This window comes from Mchenga conophoros, linkage group LG3 (genome assembly GCF_057382185.1).
Source record: "Mchenga conophoros isolate Kocher_MC1m ecotype Shallow Benthic linkage group LG3, M_conophoros_male_GT1.1, whole genome shotgun sequence".
Taxonomy (NCBI): Eukaryota; Metazoa; Chordata; class Actinopteri; order Cichliformes; family Cichlidae; genus Mchenga; species Mchenga conophoros.
The window spans coordinates 5,227,930-5,254,964 of record NC_140528.1 but is presented as its reverse complement, the minus strand read 5'-3'; the positions used below and the strand labels follow the sequence as shown (position 1 = coordinate 5,254,964).

General features: G+C 41.8%; 1 protein-coding gene, 2 long non-coding RNA genes and 1 pseudogene across 3 annotated transcripts in view; 2 read left to right on the top strand and 2 right to left on the bottom strand.

The window, feature by feature from the left end:
* LOC146577062 (uncharacterized) overlaps positions 1-27,035 on the top strand; it is a 107,124-nt gene that overhangs the window by 41,293 nt on the left and 38,796 nt on the right. The gene's annotated exons all lie outside the window — the stretch shown is intronic.
* Positions 1-27,035, bottom strand: part of LOC146577064 (uncharacterized) — a 31,078-nt gene that overhangs the window by 2,282 nt on the left and 1,761 nt on the right. The window contains exon 2 of the long non-coding RNA XR_014891364.1: positions 7,833-7,938. This is a non-coding gene — a long non-coding RNA (uncharacterized LOC146577064). The remainder of the gene's footprint in view (positions 1-7,832; positions 7,939-27,035) is intronic.
* On the bottom strand, positions 2,071-4,069 carry LOC146577066 (uncharacterized). Its single transcript, XR_014891395.1, has 2 exons — positions 3,532-4,069; positions 2,071-3,206 (listed from the first exon to the last, which is right to left on the bottom strand). It is a non-coding gene; the product is annotated as an uncharacterized LOC146577066 (long non-coding RNA).
* LOC146577065 (uncharacterized) lies at positions 9,650-10,958 on the top strand (annotated as a pseudogene).

The following is a 27,035-nucleotide window of genomic DNA, read 5'->3' as shown; positions in this document are numbered from 1 at the left end:
TGAAATGAACACTGAGGGAGGGAGAACTAAGATTACTGAGAGCCTGATAAATAAGAAGAACAAAAACCAAGAAAAACAAGAGTCAAAGAAAACCAAAAACACAAAGCATTGGGCCAGGACCCACTGCTGTGACATTTATATGTGATAAAAACATTAAAAACTGCTCACATGTTGAAATCTTTCTATGTATACTTTAGGTTCAGCTCTCCAGCCTGGCATTTGGTTAAGCATGATTCAAACATTTGATTTTGTTTAACTGGTTTTAATTATAGTTACTTTTTGTGAACATTTGTTGCAGCATTTAAAAATACATCATTTATTTTCAAACTTTTATTTGATTTAGAGCATCATATTTGACCAACGTAAATGTTTTAATTTCATATAAAATAACTGAAACAGTGAACTAAATATCTGAAATCTTTCCTTCCTTAAAAGTTATAATCCTACTTAAGTTATAGTGCAAACGCTTAAGCAACAAATATACTTGATGCTAATTAATTAATATTTCCCTTTGATGTTGCAACTATGCGGTCACTTCTGTCTTTAAACAAAATAATATTTTCCAGTTACAGAAATCATAAAGTCCAAACTAAAGTGCTACTGTTGCTATATGCATTTTATATAAATCATGGATGATGGTCCTGACATGAAGGAAGAGAAAGTTACAGGTTGCATCCTTTGACTTTGTCTCCGTGCCTTTGGGCCATTTTCAGAAGGACAGATGTTTCTGTTCAATTCTTAAATCAATGTTTTCAAACACAAACACTATTTTAAAGCTTCTAGAGAGTAAAATATTAATGATAATTATAATAACAATAATAAAAACAAAAGCTCTCAGATCCATCAAACCAAGCAGCAGAAAGAACAATAACTGAAGAGAAAACTTTAACCTTGTAGACTTCATTATGTTCCAGCTGCTCTACAGACGCTGTGACCTCGAACTTAAGCAGGTCGTAACGTATGTGCAGCTCAATAACTTCATAATCAGACCCTGTGGTATTTAGGCAGCAGAACAACTAAGAATAACAACTACAAATAATGTTTTTAGGTTTCTGTTGTACTGCAAGGTTCTGTACAGGAGAACCAAACCAAGAGCAAATATTACGTCTCATTTACACCTGAGCACGAAGAGCCATCAACATTTAGCAAATTGAATCATCTTTGTTTAGATGCAAGAAGAATCATATAGAAATGAAAAAGTAGAAATAGAAATCCAGAGCAAAGATATCCTCTAATTCAGCGTAGCACATGTGCAGCTGCTGCGATTCACGTAAGCATTCGGCTCGTCGCTGTTGCAGATTTTTCTCTCGCTGTTCTGGCTCACAGCGCTGCAAACACAAAAATAAATATCCCCAAAGGTGTGAAAGGGAGCTAATTAGTAAGAGTATTGTTACTCTCCGCAGGAGTAGTCCAGCAGTAGAAATCAGTCCAATAACAAGGAGTGTAACATCTAGCAGGGTGACAGAAAAACCCAGGGTAACTTCTAAGGACCTCAACGTCTCTCTCACATTGTGTTTTTTAAACATGCTTCCATTTGTCACTTCAGTCTTTACTCTGAAATACAGGAAGAGAAATCATGGCTGAAACAATTTCTCATGAAACCAGGGGTGTGGTCCAACAGTCAGTTTGGTGAGGAAGGTTCCTAACTGAGAGAAGTGACCCAGAAGTATCTGTGTAGCAGCCACAATGAATCCAGATCATGAGCTTTATTAACTGATCAAAGTCTCTTCTTTCATCTTCTGTATCATTCAGTTTGCATTGGTAATGCCCATTATTGTAATGCTTTTTTAAGACGAGCAAAACTTTATTTCACTTTGGGTTAGCTGGGATAAGTGATGGATGGAGGGAATTTTACTTCAGCCACAGAAATCCTAAACAGGAAGGAGGAGCAGAGTTACAGTGGATCACTATCCAGCAGGGAAACAAGGTTTATTTCAATTTCTTGGCCATGAGTGAGATTTACTGAGTGGGCAAATTAGGGAGACGACACCATCAGATCCCGAGCCCTCCATGTGTTAATCAAGAGACGGCTGCTGTGCTACATCCATAAATAATGAATAAATTAGGAGCTAAAGCTGAAAGGACAGTTTATTTGTACCATCTTCACGTGAACACATTCAAGAACATCACAGATGAAGAAACATTAAAAACTTCCACACTACATAAAGCAAGAAAAATAGTTTTCTTTCAGGTGGTTTCAGAAAAACAGAAACATCAAACATCTCCAAGACTCTCTTTGAAAGAACTACAAACCTTTGTTCTCATGGTCCAATCATGAGTGAACTCCCCGATGAAGCCTTGTGTGCTAAAACATGTCAGAGTTTTAAAGGTTAAACATGAGTTTCCAAAAAACGTTTTGCTGGAGAACAATGAACTGTTTGACTGAGTTTCAATCATTTACAGACGAGCAAAACCAGGACAGAGAAAAAAGGACAAAACTGACTCAGTAAAACAACAGAAAAGAAGATCCCATGTAGATCTGTATTATGTAGAAGTTCAGCCCAGCAACCAGTTCAGTTCAACACAAGTTTAAATGATTCTATCTGAACTCTGTGGAGCCTGATCTCAAGCTTTTTGAGTCTGACACAGAAACCAGAGGATCTTTCTGTGTCTTCAGATTCACTGTGATCCAGTGATGGGAGTGATTTCAGCCCTGAGTGATCGCGCTGATGTTTGCACAGAGCAGACAATGAGGTGAATGTTTGGGCACATTGGTAACAGTGAAACAGTTTATTAGTAACGTGGGATCGTTTGTGTGCAGAGTATGAACTGAGATTCCTGAAGCTCTTGTCACACTGGTCACAGCTGTAGTTTCCTTCCATGTGTCCACGTTCATGAATGTTACGATTACCTGAATGTGAGAAGCTTCTCTCACAGTGTCTGCACTTGTGTGGTTTCTCTCCTGTGTGGACTCGTTTGTGTGATTTAAGCTGACTTGCAGTGGTGAAGGATGACCCACACTGATCACAGAGGTGCTTTTTAACCCCACTGTGAATCAGTTCATGTCGTTTTAAGCGATGTGATGTGGTGAAGCTTCTCCCACATTCTTTGCAGTATTTCAGTTTGTCTCCAGTGTGTCTACGTTGATGTACTTTTAGGGCCTTTTGCTGACTGAAAGTTTTTCCACAGAGGTCACAATGAAAGTCTTTCCCACCACCACAGTGATGACAGGGTTGAGAACTGGATCCATCTGTGTCGCTCTGCTTCTAAACAAAGACACAAAGACAGTGTAAGTCAGTCCTTCAACATTTGTATCCTGAACGTCGCCTGAAATAAAGAGCATCTCTGCAGACGTCCAACTACATTTGACTGTTTCAGTTAACACACTCAGTTTACTGGGCTGCAATAACTACAATACTACCACCATAATACTACAGTAATACTAAAATCATAACTGACATGAAAATCTGAATAATCACTCAGAGCTGCTTTTCCAGGCAGTAGAATTGCTAACATGCTAACACAGTTTAATGAGCAGAGTTGTTCCAAACAGTCAGGCTAAAATGACAAGATAACAATATAAATACATACCTCACAGTAGCTGCACTTGTAGAGTCTCTTTCTGGTGTGGATCTGTTGGTGTTCTCTCAGGTAACGTGGAGATTTAAAAGTCTTCTCACACAGGTCACATTGATAAGGTCTCTCCTCAGTGTGGGTAAAATGTGTTGTTGTAACTGTGCGTCTGTTGTAAACTCTTTGCCACACTGTTCACAGCAGTACACATCATGTCTGGTGTGAATGCGTAGGTGTATATTTCGGTTCCCTCTCCGGCTGAAAGTTTTTCCACAGATGTCACAGCTGTATGCCTTAATTCCAGAGTGGGTAACTAGATGCTTCTGTAAGCTGCTACTTTGAGTAAAAGCTCTGCCACACTGATCACAGCTGTATGGCTTAATTCCAGAGTGGGTAACTAGATGCCTCTGTAAGTTGCTACTTTGAGTAAAAGCTCTGCCACACTGATCACAGCTGTACGCTTTAACTCCACTGTGGATGAGTTGGTGTTTTTTTAGGTAACCCTTCAAGGAAAAAGACTTTCCACACAAGTCACAGCTGAACGGTCTCTCTCCAGTGTGGATGACCTGATGCCGTTTTAGTTTAGCCCTCACAGTAAAACCCTTCCCACACTCGTCACAGGTGTGTTTTTTCTCTCCCTTTCTTCTGTGAGGTTTGTCGGCCTCCTGAGAGCGCTGACTTCTGGCTCCATGTTGGTCCTGCAGTGACAGAGATACAAACAGAGGCAGTGAGTGAAATGCAGTCGTGGAACAAACTCAACCTTCAAACTCCATTAACACTAGTTTTAAACCTGAAGGTGGAGCGTGGCACCAAACACCTTAAAGGTCTCTTATCCCCACCTGCTGGTAGTTCTAACACATTACATCCAACCTGCTGTTAAAGATAATTCATGACTGTTCAAACACTAAAATCATGCACACACACACACACACACACACACACACACACACACACACACACACACACACTTTTATAATTTAGATAATTTTATTGTTTCCTATTACATATTTCTATAATTTGTATAGATTTATACAGAATTATTCAGTGATAATAAATCCTATGTTTGTTTATTCTAAAGGAACCCCGTTAGCTTCCACAACAGATGTTGCTCGTCTTCCGTCAAATACTCACATAAAATATTACACAATAAAGTGGATTCAAGATATCCACATAATTTCACTCTTACATCCACAGTGAGGTTTCACAATTGTTCAAATATAAGCAATCAATAATAATAATAATAATATCAATAACATTGAGGCACATTACACAAATTTCAAAAACAAATCATGTCTTACAATATTTACAACAACTAAAAGCTCTGTAAATCGGCTTTTAAGTGTTCATTGAAGTTTTGAATAATTCTCTAATTTTTTAAGGCAACTTATTCCACTTAAAAGTTGCTCTAAATGTAACAGTTTTACAAAATGTTACTTTTAACTCGAGCATTTACTAAATTGCAGCTTGTTGAAAACTGTGTAATATGATGATGTATTTCATCTGGATACTGCAGCTGAGCAGAATAAATGTGGTGTGTTTAACAGAATTGCTTTCTTTAGAACTACAAGTAAGCCATAGAATATTTTAGCCTGTACAGGAAGCCAAGAAAGGTTATTATGCATTTGATCAATATTAGTATAGTATGAACATCTTCACACTAATCTGGACGCCTTATTCTGGACTAACTGAAGTCTGTTAAGATCTGTCTTATTAGCTGCTGACCAAATGATTGAACAATACTCCAGATGAGACATTACTAGTGCATTAATGACATCTTTCATAATGAAGAAGTGATACACAAAGAGCATTTCATAGCCATAGCTATGCCTTGTCGGCAGAGTTATGTGACATTAGTGATGTTTGTACTTTCAGCGTTAACTTGGTTTTAAAGCCTTTAAAATATACGCCGTTCAATAGTCGACCTTAATCTGACAGAGAATGTGATGATTTTGTGGATAATTAAAGTCAGTCATATATCCACAAACACAACAAGCTGAAAGTCAGTGATGCTGCTCGGTTTGCAGTCCTGAACATCACGGCACAAGCAGGATTCACTGCACTGTTAATGTTAGCTGTGTTATATTGCTGCCTCTGTTCGGTGGTGTCGAGCCAAACGCACTTTAACGTGTGTTTGAACGAGCTGACGGTTCACTCGTTAAGCTGAAAGAAAGATGCTTTAATCACAGCAGTCACACATGTGTCCACTGCACCATCTGGAACTCTTCTTGTTTACACTCGTAATAACACAAACACTAAATCCTGCTTCTCTGCTGCTGTTGTGTAGCAGTGTGTACACCTGAGACTGTCACCTGTCTGTCTGTCCTGCACTCTCTCTCTGTTTCTTTCTCTCTGATTGTGGAATAAAAGTATGAACATGTGTTTATAAGTTACACTTGTGTTTGAATCCTGCAGCTTATCACACATTTGATTTCCATGTGTGACGACTGCAAGTGTCCAGAGTGAGGACAGACTGAGGGAGCCACTGCTGCACATCATCTGTGAGGCTTTGCACCCCTGATGATCCACCAGGACAAACTCAGCAGTGTGTGAGGAAGAGGAGGAGGAAGAGCCAGCAGCAGCTGACAGATGGAGAGAATAGACAGACTGTTCCCTGTTTGTGAAGGACTGCTAGGAAAGTTTAACATAACTGTCTGTCCTGAATCAGTCTTATTAGGTAATGTTCAAATAATGTGATCATCCCAGTGTTTTCAGTGTGGGAGAAAGTACTCAGGGCCTTCAAGTTACACACTATGAAAGACAGCAACAAGTTTAATGTTCAGAAACCTAAAGTCTGTATCAGCAGCAGAATGGAGCTAAAAATAAATGTTGGTTTCAGTTCTATGAAGCTTTGAGTATTTTGGATCAGTAGCTGCTGTGTTTGTTGCATCATATTGCTGTAACTGTTTATATGCTTTATATATTCTGAGCTAAGTTGATCTATAGTGTTACATCATATTCTATAAGGATGTTATGTGTTTGTAGACTTTCTGCCCAGTTTGACCCATTTAGCAGAAGTCAGCCTGTTTAAGGCTCTGATATCTATTCTGTGTGACTTACAGCAGTTATGACATGGTCTGATTTTCTCACCCAATAAAGGAATATTTCATATATCAGTCTACTCTTCATTCTATCAGACACAGTTATCACAGCTCCTACATTTGCTTTTTACACATATATGTAAGCATTGAGCCACATTTAGTACCAACATATTAAATGAACAATATTTGTCTCTTATATATGACACATCTGTATACACACTGTCACAGATACTTGTCTGTGAGTGAAGTGATTAATATGATAACTATAATATTGGCCATATTATATTTACATTACCACAGTGAGATGACTTTAGTCTCATGAACAACATCAGCTAATTGTTATTTACAGCTAATCTTAAACGACTGTTCAGCACAGAAATGAAGCCCAACAATCATGTTTCACAGTCCTGTGGTCTCAGCCTCAGATACTCATCAAATCACACAGAGATCATGTAGAAACAAATGAACTAAATATGTTCTCCTTCATTTCTGTCAAACAAAGCTGTATGAAACGTTTCCAGCTGTTAGTATCATGGTTGCTAGGCAACCTGGGCAGCGCGACGGAGGCTAGACGTCCCATTTCACGAGCCTACGAGCCTCGCACTTCGGCCTTAGCGGTCTTTGAGTACGCGGCCCTTGAGGACTTTAAAGCTGCAGAACCTGAATCGGGATACAGCCATGATGATCTCCAGCCTCGTGCTCGCCAACATTCTCACCTGAGTTAAGAAGACGATCACTGAAATGGTCTCAGCAGGTCCTTTGATGACAGCAATGAAATGCAGTGGTAAGGCTTTTTGGGGATTAAGTTCGTTTTCATGGCAAAGAAGGACGATGCAGTTCATCTGATCACTCCTCATAACATTCTGGAGTGCAGGCAAAATGCTATTATAAAAACTTAAGCAGCAACTTCTCCAGGTTCCAATATTTATGCAATTCTCAAACCTTTTGGCCACGACTGTATAACCTCTTCTGAAGTTTAGTGGATATTATACATGGTTATGCTCAGGATGTGTCGGCCAGTTTCCACTGGAAACGCCTTTTGGTTAAACTGTCAGCGAGGAATTTGCATTTGCACTGTTACATTTTTATATAACTTTAATGCACATAAACAACAGCTGCTTGTTTCAGTGAAAATACATTGATGGGTTTTTAATAAAGTTGTGCAGCTGTAAAGTATTTTGTCTGGTGTCAATTCTATCGTCAGCTACATCGTTATGGCAAATGTTCAAATGTATATGGTGATAAATATCTTTGGTCATATGGTCCTGCTCTGTCTGTCACCTTCTGTGTTGAGCTCATTGTTTCCTCTGTAGTGGCTGAGCTGAGTCCAAGTAGCTGAAAATGTTCCTCTGCTGCTCCGTCAGACTCTCCTCCTCCTGCTGATCAGCTGGGACACAAAACAGATCTTTGTTAGGCTCCACACTGCACTGAAGAGTCAAAGTGTCTCATATGTTCATCTGACAAGTAAAAGAACACATTTTTGTTTCCCGAGGTGGGCAACTTGTTGGAAACAAACACAAAAGCTTTGAGCACTGATACCTGCCATTGCTGGCATTGAAAGATGCAACGCCAGCAATGTGGATTGTCAAGACTCAAACCAATCATCAAGCAAAGACAACAGGGATCATTTGTTTCTGTTTATTTAGCATTCACAGCATTTGTAGTTGCCTTCTGTGCAGGGGAAGTCCACGCACACTGTGTGGTACCGCCATCCACAGAAGGTGCATTCAACCTCTGTAAGAGAAACGAGATTGTCTGAGACTGAAATGATATTAACTAAAGAAGTGGTGATTTGTAAAACTTCACATTTTGATCCGGGACGTACTCTGCATGAAAACAAGCGCTCACTCTTCCTACTCAACAAATGACAAGGGCGGAGCCTTATACCACGTGATACAGAAGCTGTGCCGTGTGATGCTAAAATTAGCAGGGAAAAAACAACGGAGAGCACGTCAGGGATGACGAGAAAGTGACAGGAGAAAATCCGTCCGGGTCAACCACCCAAACATCAATAACGGGAACCTTATACAGCGCTTCCCTATACACGTCGAACTCCCGCAGGCACAAAGACATTACGGAGGCTATCACTTATCACCTGACCAAAGATATGTGTAACGGTCTTTTGCATTTGATGTTTGTTGCATTTGATATTTGTTAAGCTGTATGTCTGGATTTTGTTCCTTTGCGCCCTCTGGTGGTGAACTGTGCAGGGTACAGCTTTGCTGTTTGGGTCTCCACCCAGCAACTTTTCTTTTGCTAGTGCACATGGTGTCTGCATGCTGCAACTCACTGTTAGCTCCACACATGGAGAAAATATTGTTTAAAGAGTGAAAATAATTGACGAAGAAGATGGAAGATAAGGCAATAAGGCCATAAAGCTCTATTTAGCACTTCCTGGATGTCAGCTCACGAGGTTTGTGTATTTTAAATGGTTTATTTTCTGTAATTAAGGATTTTTTTGATTGATTGACACTATGTACAAGAGCGCATTTTGATGTGATGTTTTTGTTTTATTGTTTTGTCCGTGAGCAGTTCTCACGGGTTGCCAAGACCAGAATAAACCCTGTTTTATAACTACATCGTGCGTACGTCAATCCTTGAGGGTGCTACAGTGAGAACTCCGCTCTGCACGGGTAGATGAAGGACGCAGCCCCGCAGGAAATTCAGGTGCCCCGAAAATAAGTGTTGCCTCAGTTAAAGGACTCAATATAATTAACCACAAGAAAGAGAAATAAAAAGTAAAAGGACTGTAAAATTAATTAAGATAAGTTTCCTTTTATAAATAAACAAAGGACTGAAATATTTCTTCTTTTTTCTTTCCTTCTCATTGTTTACATTTCTGCTGTTCAAGTGACTGATATTCATACAGTGTTAAGTTAATGTTGTGATGAGTAACCTGTGCATCGTGCATATGGTGGGCTTCAGCAGTTGCTGTAAGAAACAGTATTACTGGCTTGGAGAAGAGATGTAATGTGAGTTAAGTATACATGTTAAGTGATGTTTAAGGAGTAATAGTAATTACTGTGCTTTAAAGTTGTAACAGTAAATGAAGATTAATATTCATTTGCTCCTCAACTAACAAATCAAATTTAAGCTGCTGCACCTTTACATTAAGGCTAAGTAAGATACACAAAAAACCCAAACCCCTCCAACAATGGCAGAGTTTGAGGCTAATCCAGAAGTCAGTGAAAAGGGTGATGTGGAACAACTTTCTGCAGATGAGCAACTACAAGCAGTTGAAGGCACAGCTGATGATGTTTCTACTACCTCACAAAGAGCACGACAGAGCCAACGAGTCCGTACATTGACGGAAAAGGGCAAAGAACTGTACGGTGAGCACATAAAGAAGGCTGCACATCGTTTCAGTGTGCGCTATGAGAAGTGGAAGGTTGTCATTAAGAATGCCAAAGGAGCTATAGATGGTCAATGCTCAAAGGATCTGCTACAAGAACATGTTTCCAAGGTTTTGAGTGCTTCTAAGGATGTGAATGCAGCCTATGATGACTTGAGACGTATTGAATCTCCAGATAGTGACACAAGACGAAGGATGGATACGTGTGAAGCCATAACAAAGACAATTATCGAATCTGTAAGAAAGTGTCCAAGCCCAAGTAATGCGGAGGTTCAAAGAGATGAAGAACTTTGGAAGGACACTGAGTCTTCATCTAAATACGTAGCCTCAGATGTGAAAAGTCAAAGGGATGAAAAATGGAAGGAGACTGAGTCTATGCCTAAGTTAGAAGCCTCAGACAGGATGAGTGTTAAGTCACACCACACTAAGCTCTCTTCTCATTCGAGGGTTTCCTCTAGACACTCCAGCCGGCTCTCGGCTAAAAGACAAGATGCAGCTGCTGAAGTTGCAGCAAATGAGGCTGCTCTCCAAGTTCTGCTTGAACAAGAAATCCATATGAAGGAAATTGAAAGGCAAGAAGCAGAAATAGCACAAAGACAAAAGGCTCTAGAAGCTAAGCGCAGAGAAGTAGAGCGACTTGAGACTGTAAAAAAGCTGAATGCAGCAAAGGCTCGACAGCGAGTGTATGAACAAAGTGAATGTTCAGATGAAGAAATATACAACCTACTTCACCACAGATCTGATAAAAATGAAGTCAAGTCTGAAAACAATGACCAGCATATGAAACGGTGTTCCTCGCCACGAAATGTGACACCGCACCAAGAGGTGAACACAGAAGATCTGGTCAAAGCATTTGCAGTGTCTCTTAATGCAAGTCGTCTTCCGGTACCAGAGCCAACAATATTCAGTGGCGACCCTATCAGATATAATGATTGGAAAATTTCCTTTCAGACTCTGATTGACAGGAAAAATATACCAACTGAAGAGAAGACTTATTATCTGAGGAAATATGTAAGTGGACCTGCAAGGAAGGCAATAGAAGGCTACTTCCCGCTTGGCACAGAGTCTGCATACTATGCAGCATGGACAGTTCTCGTAGAGAGGTATGGAAATCCCTTCCTCGTAGCAAAGGCCTTCAGAGACAAACTTGACGCATGGCCTAAGATAAGCTCTAAAGGCAGTATGGAACTTCAAGCATTTGCTGACTTCCTTTGCTGCTGTAAGACAGCCATGTCGCAAATGAAGGGGCTTGAAGTGCTCAATGACTGCAATGAAAACCAAAAAATGCTCGCAAAACTTCCAGATTGGCTTACTTCAAGGTGGAACAGAAAGGTTACAGAAGTGCAAGAAGAGACTCACACCTTTCCAAGCTTCAGCCAATTCGTAGATTTCATCTCACGGGAAGCCAAAATTGCCTGTAATCCCATAACATCTCTCTTTGCTCTGAAGCCAAGTGAAACTGAAGGGGCAAAAACAACAAGGAACAGAGGCAATGGAGCAAAGGTGCTAGCAACTAACTCAAATGAAAGGACTGTTAGTGCTAGTTGTGTGTACTGTGAAAGGTCGAGTCACAGCCTACTTAAGTGTAGAAGGTTCATAAATGAGAGCATTGTTGAGAGACTAAAGTTTGTTCAAGACAAGAAGTTATGTTTTGGCTGTCTGAACTCTGGTCATCGCTCCAAGGATTGCGAAGGGAGAGAAACCTGTGACACATGTAATAAAAGACATCCAACATGTCTTCATGACAATCGCACGAAGGAAGACAGAACAAGGAGAAATCCACACAAGAACAGTGACAGGACAAGACAAACGGACGCAGATGTCTCACAAGACAACAGTGTCACACCAACAACAAGTGAAGCGACTTCTAACAGAGTCACACAGAATGTTGACGACACTCACACATCTTCCATTATTCCAGTATGGGTGTCAACCAAAGGTGAGCCAGCGCATGAAATTCTTGTGTACGCGCTCCTTGATACACAGAGCGATACGACCTTTATTCTTGAAGAAACGGCACAAGCTCTGCATATCAAAGGTGAATCGACTCAGCTAAAGCTCACTACTATGTCTTCAAGAAACACAGTTGTGTCCTGTCGCAAGTTCTCAGGTCTACAAGTCAGAGGGTTCTACTCAAATAAGACCATTTCCCTACCAGTGACGTATGCCAGAGACTTTATTCCCACAAACCGAGATCACATTCCATCGCCTGCAACAGCTAAGGCATGGTCTCATCTTGACTGCATTGCAAGTGAGATCGCTCCACTACAAAGCTGTGATGTTGGTCTGCTGATTGGGTACAACTGCCCCCAAGCACTTGTTCCTTGTGAGGTTGTGTCTGGAAAGGAAAATCAGCCGTTTGTGCAAAGAACTGATCTGGGATGGAGTATTGTGGGTTATGGCAATCCATGTCTCGATTATGGAGACGCCTTCGGAATAAGTCACCAAGTCATTGTGAAGGAAGTGGTGCCTGACATTAATCCCTCTTTAAATCTCACCAACAAGGTTCACTATGTCTACAGAACTCAAATAAAGGAAATGATCTCTCCCACAGAGGTCCTAAAGATGTTGAAGTCTGACTTTGTTGAGAAAGCACCAGAAGACACAAAGGTCTCTCAAGAAGATCTCAAATTTTTAACAAAGATGAAGGCCGGCATTAGGCACAAGGAGGATGGTCATTTTGAAATGCCACTCCCATTTAAGAGTGAAAGGCCGAACCTGCCAAACAACAAGGTATGTGCTATTCATCACCTCAAATGTTTAGAAAAAAGGCTCAAGAGTAACAAGCAGTACTACATGGACTATAAGAAATTCATGAATGACATCTTAGCCCATGGAGATGCTGAAAAGGTCAGAGAGCAAGACATTGACAAGACACCAGTTTGGTACATCCCACATCATGGTGTGTATCATCCACAAAAACCCGGAAAGATTCGTGTCGTCTTTGATGCCTCTGCCAAGTTCCAAGGCGCTTCCTTAAATGACCATCTCCTCACTGGTCCAGAGCTAACAAACACCTTGCTCGGAGTCTTGTGTCGCTTCCGAAGAGGCCCAGTGGCTTTCATGTGTGACATCGAACGCATGTTCCACCAATTCCATGTGCATGCTTGTGACCAAGATTACCTACGGTTCTTGTGGTGGGAGAACGGTGACCTTGAAACTCCATTCACTGTCTACAGGATGAAGGTACACCTATTTGGAGCAGCATCTTCTCCAGGTTGTGCCAACTATGGCCTCAAGCATCTTGCAGCTGAAGGGGAAGGAAGTTTTAATGAAGAAACCATCAAGTTCATCAAAACCAACTTCTATGTTGATGACGGACTAGCAAGTGTTGACACTGAAGATCAGGCAATACAGCTGGTTAATGAAGCACGCAAACTCTGCAGCATGGGCAAACTTTGGTTGCACAAGTTCATCTCAAACAGCACCAAAGTTCTAGCTTCGCTTCCGAAAGAAGAATGCGCTGCAGCTCCCAAAGAGCTAGATATGGCACTCGGTGAAGTACACATGGAAAGAGCACTTGGCGTACAATGGTGTGTGGCATCAGATCAATTTCAGTTCAGAGTAGTTGTTAAGGACAAACCACTCACCAGAAGAGGAGTATTGGCCACAGTCGCCTCTGTGTTCGATCCACTTGGGTTTGTGTCACCTTTCATTCTGCTGGGAAAGCAGATTTTGCAACAAATGTGTCGAGATAAACTCAGCCAGGATGATAACTTACCTGACAGACTTCGACCTCAGTGGGAGTATTGGTTGCGTGACCTGGGAAACCTTGCAGACGTAAAAGTTCAGATGCTACATTCCTTCGACCTTCAAGGCACAGCACTACGAACTTCATCATTTTTCTGATGCAAGTGCATCTGGATATGGAATGTGCAATCACCTCAGAGCAGTAAGCACAACTGGTGAAGTCCACTGCTCATTGGTGATGGGAAGATCAAGAGTTCCACCAACCAAAGTCACAACTATACCTCGGCTTGAGTTGTCGGCGGCCGTTGTTGCTGTGCGCACTGGTGACATGCTGAAAAAGGAATTGGAAATGGAAATTTCAGAAGAAAGGTATTGGACTGACTCGAAGGTGGTACTCGGATATGTCAGCAATGAAGCCAGAAGATTTCATGTGTTTGTTGCAAACCGAGTGGAACGCATCAAACAAAGCACAGATTCAACCCAATGGAGGTATGTAACTTCCGAAGATAATCCGGCAGACCACGCCTCAAGAGGTCTCACAGCAGAACAACTTGTAGCATCAAACTGGTTCAAAGGCCCAGACCTCCTTTGGCAGAAGATCATACCCAGTGGGGAAATTAAGGTGGGAGAGTTATCAACCAGTGACCCGGAGGTTAAGAAGGTTCAAGTCCACAAGATACAAGGGGAGGAACAAAGGTCACTGTTAGATCGCTTACACAAGTTTTCCGACTGGTCGAGGATGATTAAGGCAGTTGCTAGACTCAAGCGCTATGTGAAAGAAGCAAAGGATCACAAGAGTAGATCACACGACATCAGTAGTGTAACAAGAGAGAAAGGAAGCAGAGTTAACAATCATAAAGATGGTTCAAGAAACAGCCTTTGCTCAAACTTCGAGCTAACGGATTCTGGATTCTTGGATGCAGCAAGATCGTGTCATCTTACATCTATAAATGTGTAAAATGCAGAAGGTTCAGAAGGCGCACAGAGCAGCAGAAGATGGCAGACCTCCCAGAGGATCGGATGGAGACCACACCGCCATTCACCTACTGTGGGATGGACTGCTTTGGTCCTTTTTATGTCAAAGAAGGCCGCAAGGAGCTAAAGCGTTATGGCTTGCTAATCACTTGCATGTGCTCCAGAGCAGTGCATCTTGAAATGCTTGACGATCTCTCTACAGATTCCCTCATCAACTCATTACGTGCATTCATGGCCATCCGAGGTACAGTTCGTCAGATAAGATGTGATCAAGGCACGAATTTTGTCGGCACTAGAAATGAGTTTATTGGAGCATTTAAGGAAATGGATCAAGCCAAGCTAGGGAAACTGGACTGTGAGTTTCTCATGTACACCCCAGCATCTAGTCATATGGGTTGTGTCTGGGAAAGACAAATTCGCACCATAAGAAGTGTTCTCATGTCCATTCTGGAACAATCAGCCAAACAACTCGACAGCTCCTCTCTGAGGACATTCCTGTATGAAGTCATGGCAGTGATTAATAGCAGACCATTGACTACTGACCAACTATGTGATCCATCAAACCCAGAACCTTTAACACCGAATCACATACTAACCATGAAGTCCACAATCATCTCTCCACCTCCAGGAAGGTTTGTGAAAGAAGATCTTTATCTCCGTAAGAGGTGGCGTCGTGTTCAACTACTTGCCAACACTTTCTGGACAAGGTGGAAAAAGGAGTATTTGTTAAATCTTCAAGGAAGACAGAAGTGGACCAAAGAGCACAGAAATGCTAAGATCAATGATGTTGTCCTCCTGAAGGATGAGATAACTCCACGCAACCAGTGGAAGTTGGCAAGGATCATTGAAGTGTATCCTGGAAAGGATGGAAAAGTGAGGAAGGTGAAATTGCTGCTGAGTGATCCAACCCTGGATAGAGCAGGAAAACGTAACTCCAAACCTGTGCACCTGGAAAGACCCATTCAGAAGACAGTCATTCTGATGGAAGCGGAAGACGATTCTCCACCGCACTCTGCTTAAAGGATAATTCACGATAGTTCATTCAAAAGCCGTTCATTAGTTCATAGGCAATACTTTATTCTTTTTAATCACAAGTGATTGGTGGGAGTGTAACGGTCTTTTGCATTTGATGTTTGTTGCATTTGATATTTGTTAAGCTGTATGTCTGGATTTTGTTCCTTTGCACCCTCTGGTGGTGAACTGTGTAGGGTACAGCTTTGCTGTTTGGGTCTCCACCCAGCCACTTTTCTTTTGCTAGCACACATGGTGTCTGCATGCTGCAACTCACAGTTAGCTCCACACATGGAGAAAATATTGTTTAAAGAGTGAAAATAATTGACGAAGAAGATGGAAGATAAGGCAATAAGGCCATAAAGCTCTATTTAGCACCTCCTGGATGTCAGCTCACGAGGTTTGTGTATTTTAAATGGTTTATTTTCTGTAATTAAGGATTTTTTTGATTGATTGACACTACGTACAAGAGCGCATTTTGATGTGATGTTTTTGTTTTATTGTTTTGTCCGTGAGCAGTTCTCACGGGTTGCCAAGACCAGAATAAACCCTGTTTTATAACTACATCGTGCGTACGTCAATCCTTGAGGATTGACAATATGGCTCCTACAATATGGCTCCCATCAACACTGTGCAAAACGAGGGATTTAGGAAAACGATCAACACCCTAGACAAACGCTACACAGTGCCGTCCCGCAACTATTTTTCTATTGTTGCACTACCTGCTCTGTACACGCAGCGTCGAGCAACGGTGGAGACGGAATTTCAAGCAGGACAACATTTTGCTGCAACAACAAAACGTGAGACATTTGTTGTTTTTATGTTTATTTGTTGTTATGAGAGAATCATGATCTCAATTCTAAGCCAAAAAATGGTGATTCTCATTTTATGCAAAATGGTGCAGCCCTAACATTAACACAAAACTATTGTTTCACCAGAGAAACACACATGAAGAGAGAGAGAGAGACAATAACAGCTACCAAACAGTCGTCATAATTCGTCACACAATGAGAAAAGGACAAATCAACAAGTAACAATGACTAATTAATATTAAAATCTGTAACATAATGTATTGTTTGGAGTTTAGTCTGATTGGTTCAGGATGACCTGCCATTATCCAATCACACGTCTGCTTACCTGCATCTTTTCTCTTTTTTCTAACCTGAGCACCTGATGGCTTTGAACTTTTGTTGTCCATCTTCCATTGGTTTGAATTTTGCGCTCCAGTACAAACACAAATCCCCCAACCCGAGGATCAGCACAATTAACCTAACAGCAGGAACGTACAGAAGGGGGGGGGGGGGGGGGGGGGGGGGCTAGAGGGGCTTGAGCACCCGCCCCTTTCCTGATGATGCCCAAGGTGCCCTTTTGTTGAGGCAACTTTTTTTTTTTTAAATTATTATTATTTTTTTTTAATGTGTGTGTGTGTGCGCGTGTGCGGAGTCCTGTCTGTGCCCCTCAACAATAATATTTAACTATTAATCACAGTTTTGCTAAATAAAAGGATCTGGCTTGCATCAGTCACATGATCACATTTAACCAATGATCGCCCTTGACGGCAGAACGCGCTGGTTACGAGCCGGGAACGAGCTCACAAAGAGCACGCGCATTTGTTGCGGTCCGGAGCTGTAGGAGAAACACAAGTTAACTCAGAGACACAGACTGATGCGACAAAACCAGTAAGTAGGTGTACAGCGCACACTGTAGTGTGTAGCACCCAGGAGTATTAGCTTATTACGTACACGTTGGTAAGCTGTCTTGTTGCTACTGACGAACTGAAACAAACGAGCGTGCTGTGTGTGCAACAGCGCGACAAACATTACCTGTGCTTTTATTGACTGCACAGGTAGTGCTGGTCACAGCTGCTGGCTACCTGTGTAAGGCTGTCATGGGTCTGTAGCTCTGTCACCGTTTTAGGGAACATATTTAGTTTTAAAGCAAGTTTCCGGGCTTTTCCTGCCTTTCTGGAGGGATTATATTTCACTAAAAACGATCTAATATGCATGTTCACATAATTATGCATTATTATAATTATAATATATTAAACACACAAGCTGTATTTTAAAGAACATACATTAAGAAGCAGATTATATTAGATTTATATTTTAAATGAGACAAAATTTGGATGTTACAGCAGTAAAATGATTGTATCTCTACAGTTTAAACATGTAATAAGCTTTGCCCTGCACAGAGTGGATAGTGAAACAAATGGAATCATCATAAATACATTATTTCATATTTATTACTTCCCCCTCCTCTTTGCTTTATTATTGTAGCTCTAGTAATAAATAATAATGTAAGGATTCTGGATCAGCACCATGATGCCCACAGTATATACAGTATTCTGAAGAAGGTCTAAAATGTCACTGTGTGTGCGTGCATGTGTGTGTTTTATTTAGATGGATTTACTCATGATATAACATTGTGCAGACATGGCTGGTAAGGACATGAGGAGGAAACAGCAGGAGCTGTGTGAGGCTACTAAAGGCAGGGCTATAACATTTTTCTGTCATCATTTTATTATAGATTAAGTGTAAGAGTTGTTAGGTGTGGATAATTAGATTATAGTTTATTGCAATAGCAAGTTGTGCCTTGTTCTCACATAGACAGCAAGTGCAGAGTGATATATGAAATGATGGGATGGAAGGAAGGAAGAAGAGAAGCAAAGAGTGATTCACAGGCAGAGCCTAAATTATTTCTCACAGTTTTTTGTTGCCTTATGGTTCCAAGCGCTGTCACCAATCTTTGCATTTTGTTATTATCTCATGACACTTGTTTAATCAGCTACCATCTCTCCTGTGGACTTTTTAATGTCTACAGTCTCAGACCAACACAGCCCTGCCCTCATAGCTGGACTGGCCATCGGGCATACCGGGCACTTGCCCGGTGGGCCGCTGGCGATTTTTTGTTTTTATGGGCCGACCGTTTTTTTTTTTTGGGAAGGGTATAAACAATGAAAGGTGTTGGATTGGCCAATTGGTCATGATCGACTCTGGGCTGGACCAATTACAGCTGAGGAGGTCGGATGCACCCTCCCCCATGTTTAGCAATCTTATAGACGAACTAAAGAAAATGGAGAACAAAAAAAGGAAAGGAGGTGCCGAAAAAATTAGGGCCAAAAAGAAACAAGCCCTTCAGGCAGACGCTGCCAAATGTGTGAAAATTACTGAATTGTTTGGTGGTAGCTATGGCATAGCTTCCATAGATTTAGCAAGATCAGCAAGTGGTGGAGGCCAGCAGGTGGATGAAGGAAAGGGGAGGCAGGAGGAGGAGAGACCCGAGGCGGCCGCCGGTCATAGTGGCAGAGGAACTGAACTTCAGGTAAGAAGTTATGACCTGCTGTCTATCTGTGTCAGATATAAACTAATTTTAGTTGTAGTTTGTTTTCGTTGTGGTGACTTTATACAGTCGCTTAGAATAACTCGTACAGCGTAACTAGCATGACGGAGTTTATATACTGCTGGGCGGGTGCTATGAAGTTACTGATAGTAAATTTTATTTTATGCTTAAGGTTAGTTTCTCAAACTTCTCAAAGTCTTAACAAATTGTGCCAATCCATGTTGCACCAGCTGATTTATCATCAAAAGTGGAGAAGTCTGTGACAGAGGAGACAGAAGAGCAAGAGAGAGAGATGGAAGAGCAAGAGAGAGAGATGGAAGAGCAAGAGACAGAGAGAGATGGAAGAGCAAGAGAGAGAGATGGAAGAGCAAGAGAGAGAGATGGAAGAGCAGCAGAGAGAGATGGAAGAGCAAGAGAGAGAGATGGAAGAGCAAGAGACAGAGAGAGATGGAAGAGCAGGAGAGAGAGAGAGAGATGGAAGAGCAAGAGAGAGAGATGGAAGAGCAAGAGAGAGAGATGGAGCAAGAGAGAGAGAGATGGAAGAGCAAGAGAGAGAGATGGAAAAACAGGAGAGAGAGATGGAAGAGCAAGAGAGAGAGAGAGAGATGGAAGAGCAAGAGAGAGAGAGAGAGATGGAAGAGCAGGAGAGAGAGAGATGGAAGAGCAAGAGAGAGAGATGGAAAAGCAAGAGAGAGAGATGGAAGAGCAAGAGAGAGAGATGGAAGAGCAAGAGAGAGAGATGGAAAAACAGGAGAGAGAGATGGAAGAGCAAGAGAGAGAGAGATGGAAGAGCAAGAGAGAGAGATGGAGCAAGAGAGAGAGAGATGGAAGAGCAAGAGAGAGAGAGATGGAAAAACAGGAGAGAGAGATGGAAAAGCAAGAGAGAGAGATGGAAGAGCAAGAGAGAGAGATGGAAAAACAGGAGAGAGAGATGGAAGAGCAAGAGAGAGAGAGATGGAAGAGCAAGAGAGAGAGATGGAAGAGCAAGAGAGAGAGAGATGGAAGAGCAAGAGAGAGAGAGATGGAAAAGCAGGAGAGAGAGATGGAAAAGCAAGAGAGAGAGATGGAAGAGCAAGAGAGAGAGATGGAAGAGCAAGAGAGAGAGATGGAAAAACAGGAGAGAGAGATGGAAGAGCAAGAGAGAGAGAGATGGAAGAGCAAGAGAGAGAGAGAGATGGAAGAGCAAGAGAGAGAGATGGAAAAGCAGGAGAGAGAGATGGAAAAGCAGGAGAGAGAGATGGAAGAGCAAGAGAGAGAGATGGAAGAGCAGGAGAGAGAGATGGAAGAGCAGGAGAGAGAGAAGAGCAAGAGAGAGAGATGGAGCAAGAGAGAGAGATGGAGCAAGAGAGAGAGATGGAGCAAGAGAGAGAGATGGAAGAGCAAGAGAGAGAGATGGAAAAGCAGGAGAGAGAGATGGAAAAGCAGGAGAGAGAGATGGAAGAGCAAGAGAGAGACATGGAAGAGCAAGAGAGAGAGATGGAAGAGCAGGAGAGAGAGATGGAAGAGCAGGAGAGAGAGATGGAGCAAGAGAGAGAGATGGAGCAAGAGAGAGAGATGGAAGAGCAGGAGAGTGAGAGCCAGGGCATCGATTACTTTGCTCGCCCTGAACCTGCCATATTACAGGCCTTCTTAGATTACCACCCACAGCAGAACAGTAGCAGTGCAGTTGTGATGAGGGTGTTCAGCTGTAAAGATGGCACCAACAGGAAGTGGCTTACTTATTGCAAAGAACGCCATTTATTGTTCTGCTTTGTGTGTCTGGCATTTGCAAGGCTGACTGACACCAGCACATTTATAACAGGCATGAGTGACTGGCGACATATACATCTGCGCACATGAAAAGAGCAATACACACCAGACCTGTGCTGAAGCTTTTTTCTTAAGGTGCTCAAAAGGCAACATCAGGAGCTTGTTTGCTGGCAGTCAGTTGTCAGCTCACAGAGCACAAGTGAAAAAGAGACGGCAAGTTTTAGAGCGTATAGTGGATGTGATCAAAGTACTTGGGAAGAGGGGACTCAGCTATAGGCATGTGGAGAATGAGGCTGCATACACTTTAGGTGATAACACCATCGATCATGGTAACTTTCTGGAACTGATTGTGTTATTAGGCAAGTATGATATGTGCCTTGGAGAACATTTGAATGACTGCATTGAAAAAAGCAAGAAGTTGCATCAGACCAGTGGATCAAGAGGTAGAGGATCTCTCATCACCCTACTCTCCAAAACAACTGTCAACTCAGTGATTGATGCACTTGGCCATCTCCTTCAAGAGAGCATCGCCAGTGATGTCCAGAAAGCTGGGATGTTTTCTGTTCAGCTAGACACAACCCAAGACATCACAGGTTATGATCAGTGTTCAGTAATCATCAGGTATGTTACTGAGTCTGTGCAGGAGAGGCTTGTCTCCATAGTGAGGTGCGAAGCATCCACGGGGCAGTACTTTGTAAACTTGCTTTCCGGAGTTTTAGAGCATCTGAATCTAGACAAGGCCATGTGCACTGGGAATGCAACAGATGGTGCTTCAAATATGCAGGGCCAGTACAAAGGCTTTTCAGCACTTATGACTGCCCAGTCTCCAACTCATGTGCATGTGTGGTGCTATGCACACATACTTAATCTTGTGATTGCTGACACAACACAAAGTGTCATTGAAAGTGGATCACTCTTTAATTTACTTAATGACATAGCTGTGTTCATCAAGGAGTCCTATCACAGGGTTAATCTGTGGGAGAAACAAACCGAAAACACAAGACACAGACGCCTCAGTCCAATAGGTGAGACACGGTGGTGGGCCAAGCATGATGCCCTCCAGAAAATCTTTGGACATTTTGGAAAACCAGATGATGGCCTCTTCGTTGATGTAGTGCTGACGATGGAAGCCATTGAAAAGAGGGAAAAAGAAAAGCCAGCTGTTTGTGCCAAAGCACGAGGCTTTAAAGAGTGTCTCTTGAAGCATGAAACTGTGTTAACAGCACAGATATTTCTTAGAGTGTTTGAGCAACAACTCCTCTGTCAAAGTACCTCCAGTCAAAGGGGATGGACATTCTCTCTGCCCATCATATGGTGACTGCCACACAAGATGGCCTCAAAAGTATTGCCAGGGACTTTCCAACTGTGAAGACAGCTGCAGACACATTTGTGAAACAGACAAATCAAAAACTAGAGGAGAGGGAGAACAACACAGACATGGAAGTGGAGGCTGAACTACCTAAAAAGAGAGCCAAAAGGAGAAAAGGCATGGCCGGAGAGATGCCTGAAGATGAGTTGCAAATCAATGCTGAGAAATCATATGAGGTGAAAGTGCACAACATCATCCTGGACACAGTTATTGAAGCAATCCACAGACGATTTGTCATACATGGCCCTCTTCTTGCCGATTTGGCATGGTTGGACCCCAGGAAGTTTAGCCAGGTCAGAACAGTTTCTCTTCCAAGTAATGCATTTCAGAACCTCAGCGCCTGTCTACTTAAATTTGACAGCAGGGCTACAGTTAATAACCTTCAGTCAGAACTGAAACGTTTTGCTGAACAGTGGGAAAGGCTTAAGACATCACATGTAGATGAGTACACGACCAGAACAGCAAAGGACAGATCTGAAGAATGGGACGAAGAAAGTGAAATTGTGACCGAAAGCTGTGGTTCTTGCAAAAATTGCCCACTGTGCTGCTATCAAATACTCAGGCGGTTCAACATGCTGTCTGATGCCTATCGTCTCCTTGGGCTGGCATACAAGTACCTGCTGACCCTCTCCCTCACTCAGGTTGCCTGTGAAAGAACGTTCTCTACACCAGGGGTGCTCAATACGTCGATCGCGATCGACCAGTCGATCGCAAAGGTAGTATTGGTAGATCGCATGGCATTAAAAAAATAGATGCCAGCCTATCATCCATCCCGTCACTTGATTGATACAGGGAAGCCAGTCAGATGACATCGGATTTTTTCTGACGCTTAGGTCACTGCGCATGCGCAAACAGCGGCGCGAAGTGTAGTAAAACTGACAAGCTAGCCAGCAGCTAACTCCAATTTTTAGCTCTCGGTTTTTTCTCTTAAACCTAAGAAAGGGTTAAAAATGAGTGAGGGAGCTGGACCAAGTAAGAAGACAAAAACGTATCACTTTCATACGGAATGGGAGGAGGACTTTTTTTTCACGATGTCATTTTCGAAGTGCGTTTGCCTCATCTGCCAGGCTGCCATCGCAATGCCAAAGAAGGGAAATGTGGAGCGGCATTTTCGAACTGTTCACGGAAAATACGACACTACATTCCCGCCGAAAAGCGAGCTAAGAAAGAAAAAGGTGAAGGAACTAAAATCCCAGTTGTCCGGACAGCAGTCATTTTTCACACAACAAACTTCAAAAGCGAAAGCCGCCACCGAAGCATCGTTCCGGATGAGTCACATCATCGTTAAAAACAAGAAGTCTTTTCAAGATGGAGAGATGGTAAAAGAGGCATTCGTTGAAGCAGCTGACTCATTGTTCCGAGACTTTAAAAATAAGGCAGAAATAACATCTTTGATCAAAGCTCTCCAGCTGTCAAGAAGTACAGTTACACGGCGCTGTGAAGCCATGGCGGAGGATTTAACCCAGCAACTTTGGAAGGACATCGGAGATTGCCAGTGTTTCTCACTGCAGTTGGACGAATCTACGGACGTGAGTGACACAGCCCAGGTGTGCATTTTCATTCGTATGGTGTTTACTGATATCACTGCAAAAGAAGAGCTATTAACAGTCCTGCCCATGAAAGAACAGACGCGAGGAGAGGACATATTTCAGTCGTTCAAAAACTTTATCGAGAAAACCCAGCTCCCAGTGTACAAATTGGTGTCTATTACCACAGATGGAGCACCCGCAATGGTTGGCCGCTTGAATGGATTTATTGCCAAGTGCAGGCAGGACGATGCTTTCCCGGACTTCCTAAATTACCATTGCATAATCCACCAACAAGCGTTATGCGCTAAAATGCTCAACATGAAGGAGATCATGAATGTTGCAACGAAGATCGCCTGTTCTATTCGCGCCAGATCTCTTCAAAGACGGTTATTTCGTGCACATCTGGAGAAGGCTGACTGCGACCACTCTGAGTTGTTGCTACACACTGACGTGAGGTGGCTTAGTCGAGGGAAATTCCTGCAAAGATTTCGAGAGCTCTGTCCGGAGATTAAGGAGTTTTTCCGTGTAGCTGGACAAGCAGAATACATGCAACTTAATGACGGTCAGTGGCTGTTAGACTTGGCATTTTTAACCGATCTGACAAACATGTTGAATGACCTTAATCTACAGCTGCAAGGAAAAGACAAAACAGTGATCAACATGATCAGCTCAGTTAATGCTTTCAAACGAAAGATACAACATCTCTCTTTAAAGCTGCAGCGCCATGATTTGATAAACTTTCAAAACCTGGCGTCAGAGCTGGAGATGCAAGGGATGGCCTGTTTGCAACTTGACAGTGCACGCTACACAGAGCAGATTGACAATTGTCTGTCAGAGTTTGACAAACGCTTTCAAGACTTTTCTTTGCTCGAGCCAGTCGCTACCTTCATGTGCTATCCTTTTCGGGAAGATGCTGATGTCGATTCACTCGCATCAAAAATTGCAAAACTATTTCACCTGAACTCTTCTGGAGTGGAAGATGAGATTTTGACACTACAAGCCGACATTGAGCTGAAGTCCAGAGATCATGGACAGTTCTGGAACTTACTCACAGAAGTAAAGTACCCCAACATGAGGAAATGTGCTGCCTCTTTGACTGCATTATTCGGCTCCACTTATTTATGTGAGTCATCATTTTCCCACATGAACATCATTAAGTCCAAGTACCGTTCCACCATGACTGATGAACATTTGGAAGTGTGTTTGAGGCTGGCCGTCAGCAGCTACTGTCCGGACTATGCATCCCTGGCTGATTCAATTCAGTGCAAGTCATCAGAGTAAACTCAGGTAATGACAAAAAATTTACATTGTTAATTGTGTTGTGAAATATTGGATATTGCGGTTATGCATGTATATACATTGTAGATAAAGAATCCTCAATATATTTATAAATAAGTATATGTTTTGGATTTTTGTAGTGGGTAGATCATTTTGACTTGGTCATTTTATAAGTAGCTCACATGCGGAAAAAGTGTGAGCACCCCTGCTCTACACTCAAGTTCATTAAAAGCAGACTCCGAAGCAGCCTGTCTGCAAACAAGCTGGAGATGTTTATGCTGATGGCCACTGAAAAGGACATTCTCATGTCATTGGACTCTGACATGGTCATTGACAGGGTAGCTGAGAAGAGTGACCTGCTGAGAAAGCTCCTTTTGTAACCTGGTGAGGTGAAATAAAAATGAGCAAAACATTCCTAATTATCTATTGTTAATATTAAATTCAGCTTTATTGTTATTGCCTAAATGAATACGTTTAGTATCTACCTTCACTTCAAACAAGTCAAGTGATTGGTAAATGCTTAGAATTTGTCCATCTTAATAGATAGAATAAATATGAGATTGGAGTATTAGGCATTTATAAACATATATTCTTACAGTCTTAATCTGTCATTGTTTCATTTCAGATGCTGTCAGTCATTTTAGGAGGACTGAAGTGTGTTCATTTTAAGTAAGTACTATATGGAATATGATTCAACCATTTTTCTAGAGTAAGCATACCAGTACTGTCATCGTCTGAAAAAATCTATTAAGTACAATTCTTTCTCAACCTTCACTGTCTGTCCTTTCACTTCATAAAGGTTTCCATGTCTTAAGATATGTTCAGTGTTGCTGCTGTGGAAGTGTTGTAGGTGACCTTTTATTGATGAGTGAATAGTCTTTGGTGATACAATTCAATCATAATCTGTCCTTTATAGATTTTAATATTCATCTAATCTTTATTCCTTTCTGTCCTGTTTGTCAGGGTCTGATCATACATTGTTTGTTTAAGAGGTTCGAGACCATTCAACTCTTTAAGTTCATCAACGTAAGTACTAGTGTATATGATTTCTCTAATTCCTTTCTGGAATAAAGATGCCAGTACTGTGATCATCTGAGCAAGTCCATCAATTGCCATTCACAGTTCTTTGTCCTTTCACTTGTGTCCTGTTTTTCAGGGTCGCATATAATTTCTTCAGAAGTAAGTACTGTATATGATGCCAGTATTTTCCCATATTTTCTAGATACTGTATTAGTACTGTGTGTAAAATGCCATCAAAAACTCAATTAAGTGTTATTCTTATTCTTCTTTCTCACCTTTCTTTCTCTGTCTCCTTTCATATTTAAAGGTTGCTGTGTTAGCAAAATATATTGTGCTACCATGCTGTTTTCTATTGTTTTGGTAAATAAATACTTTATGAAAATATCCCTAAATCTGTCATTTATTAATTTTAATATTAATTAATGATCATGTCTCACCTCTAGTGTTCTTGGTCTTAATTTCAGGTTTCTACCATGTGTTGTAGATAGTTCAGGAGGTTAACTCTACCAAGCAGTCTTTTTGTTTCCGCTATGTACTGTTTAAAATCCCGAATAGGGAGAATGGTGTAGGTTTAACTTTATTAGATTGATACATATATACCAACAAGGCAGTGTACATCAAAGCAGTTGTTTTCATGCAAAGGCTTTATGGTTTTTCCTATAGCGATTGACAGACCACGTGACTTTGCGCATTGCATGCCGGGAACTCCTGGCAAAACAATCCAAGTACCGCATCAAATACAAGCATTTGCAATTGCAGCACCGCAAAACGTTCATTCTCCGGTTCCAATACCTTCTTGATTTTTCTTTGCCGCACAAAAAAGGTATGTACAAAACGATGGAGAACAATGCCGGTCCGTACAAAGACAGACTCGACGAAAAGACAAAGAAAAGATACGAGGAAAAATCAAAGGAGTGAAAGGGTCAGACCCTTACGAGCACACAGAGGGACAAAAGACGTTAGCGTGCTGCCCAACTTTCACCACGCTCAGATTTATAATTATACGCTTCTTGGAGTGAGTGCATACACTCATGAAGTTTAGTAACTTCAGCTCACTGCAACAAGCCCAGGTACAGTTTACCGACGGATGGGTACAGGACCTTGAAATGCACCGAAAGACCATCGTACGAACAAAGGTAAGTTTACCTTTGTTCGTCTCACAAATCGTCTTC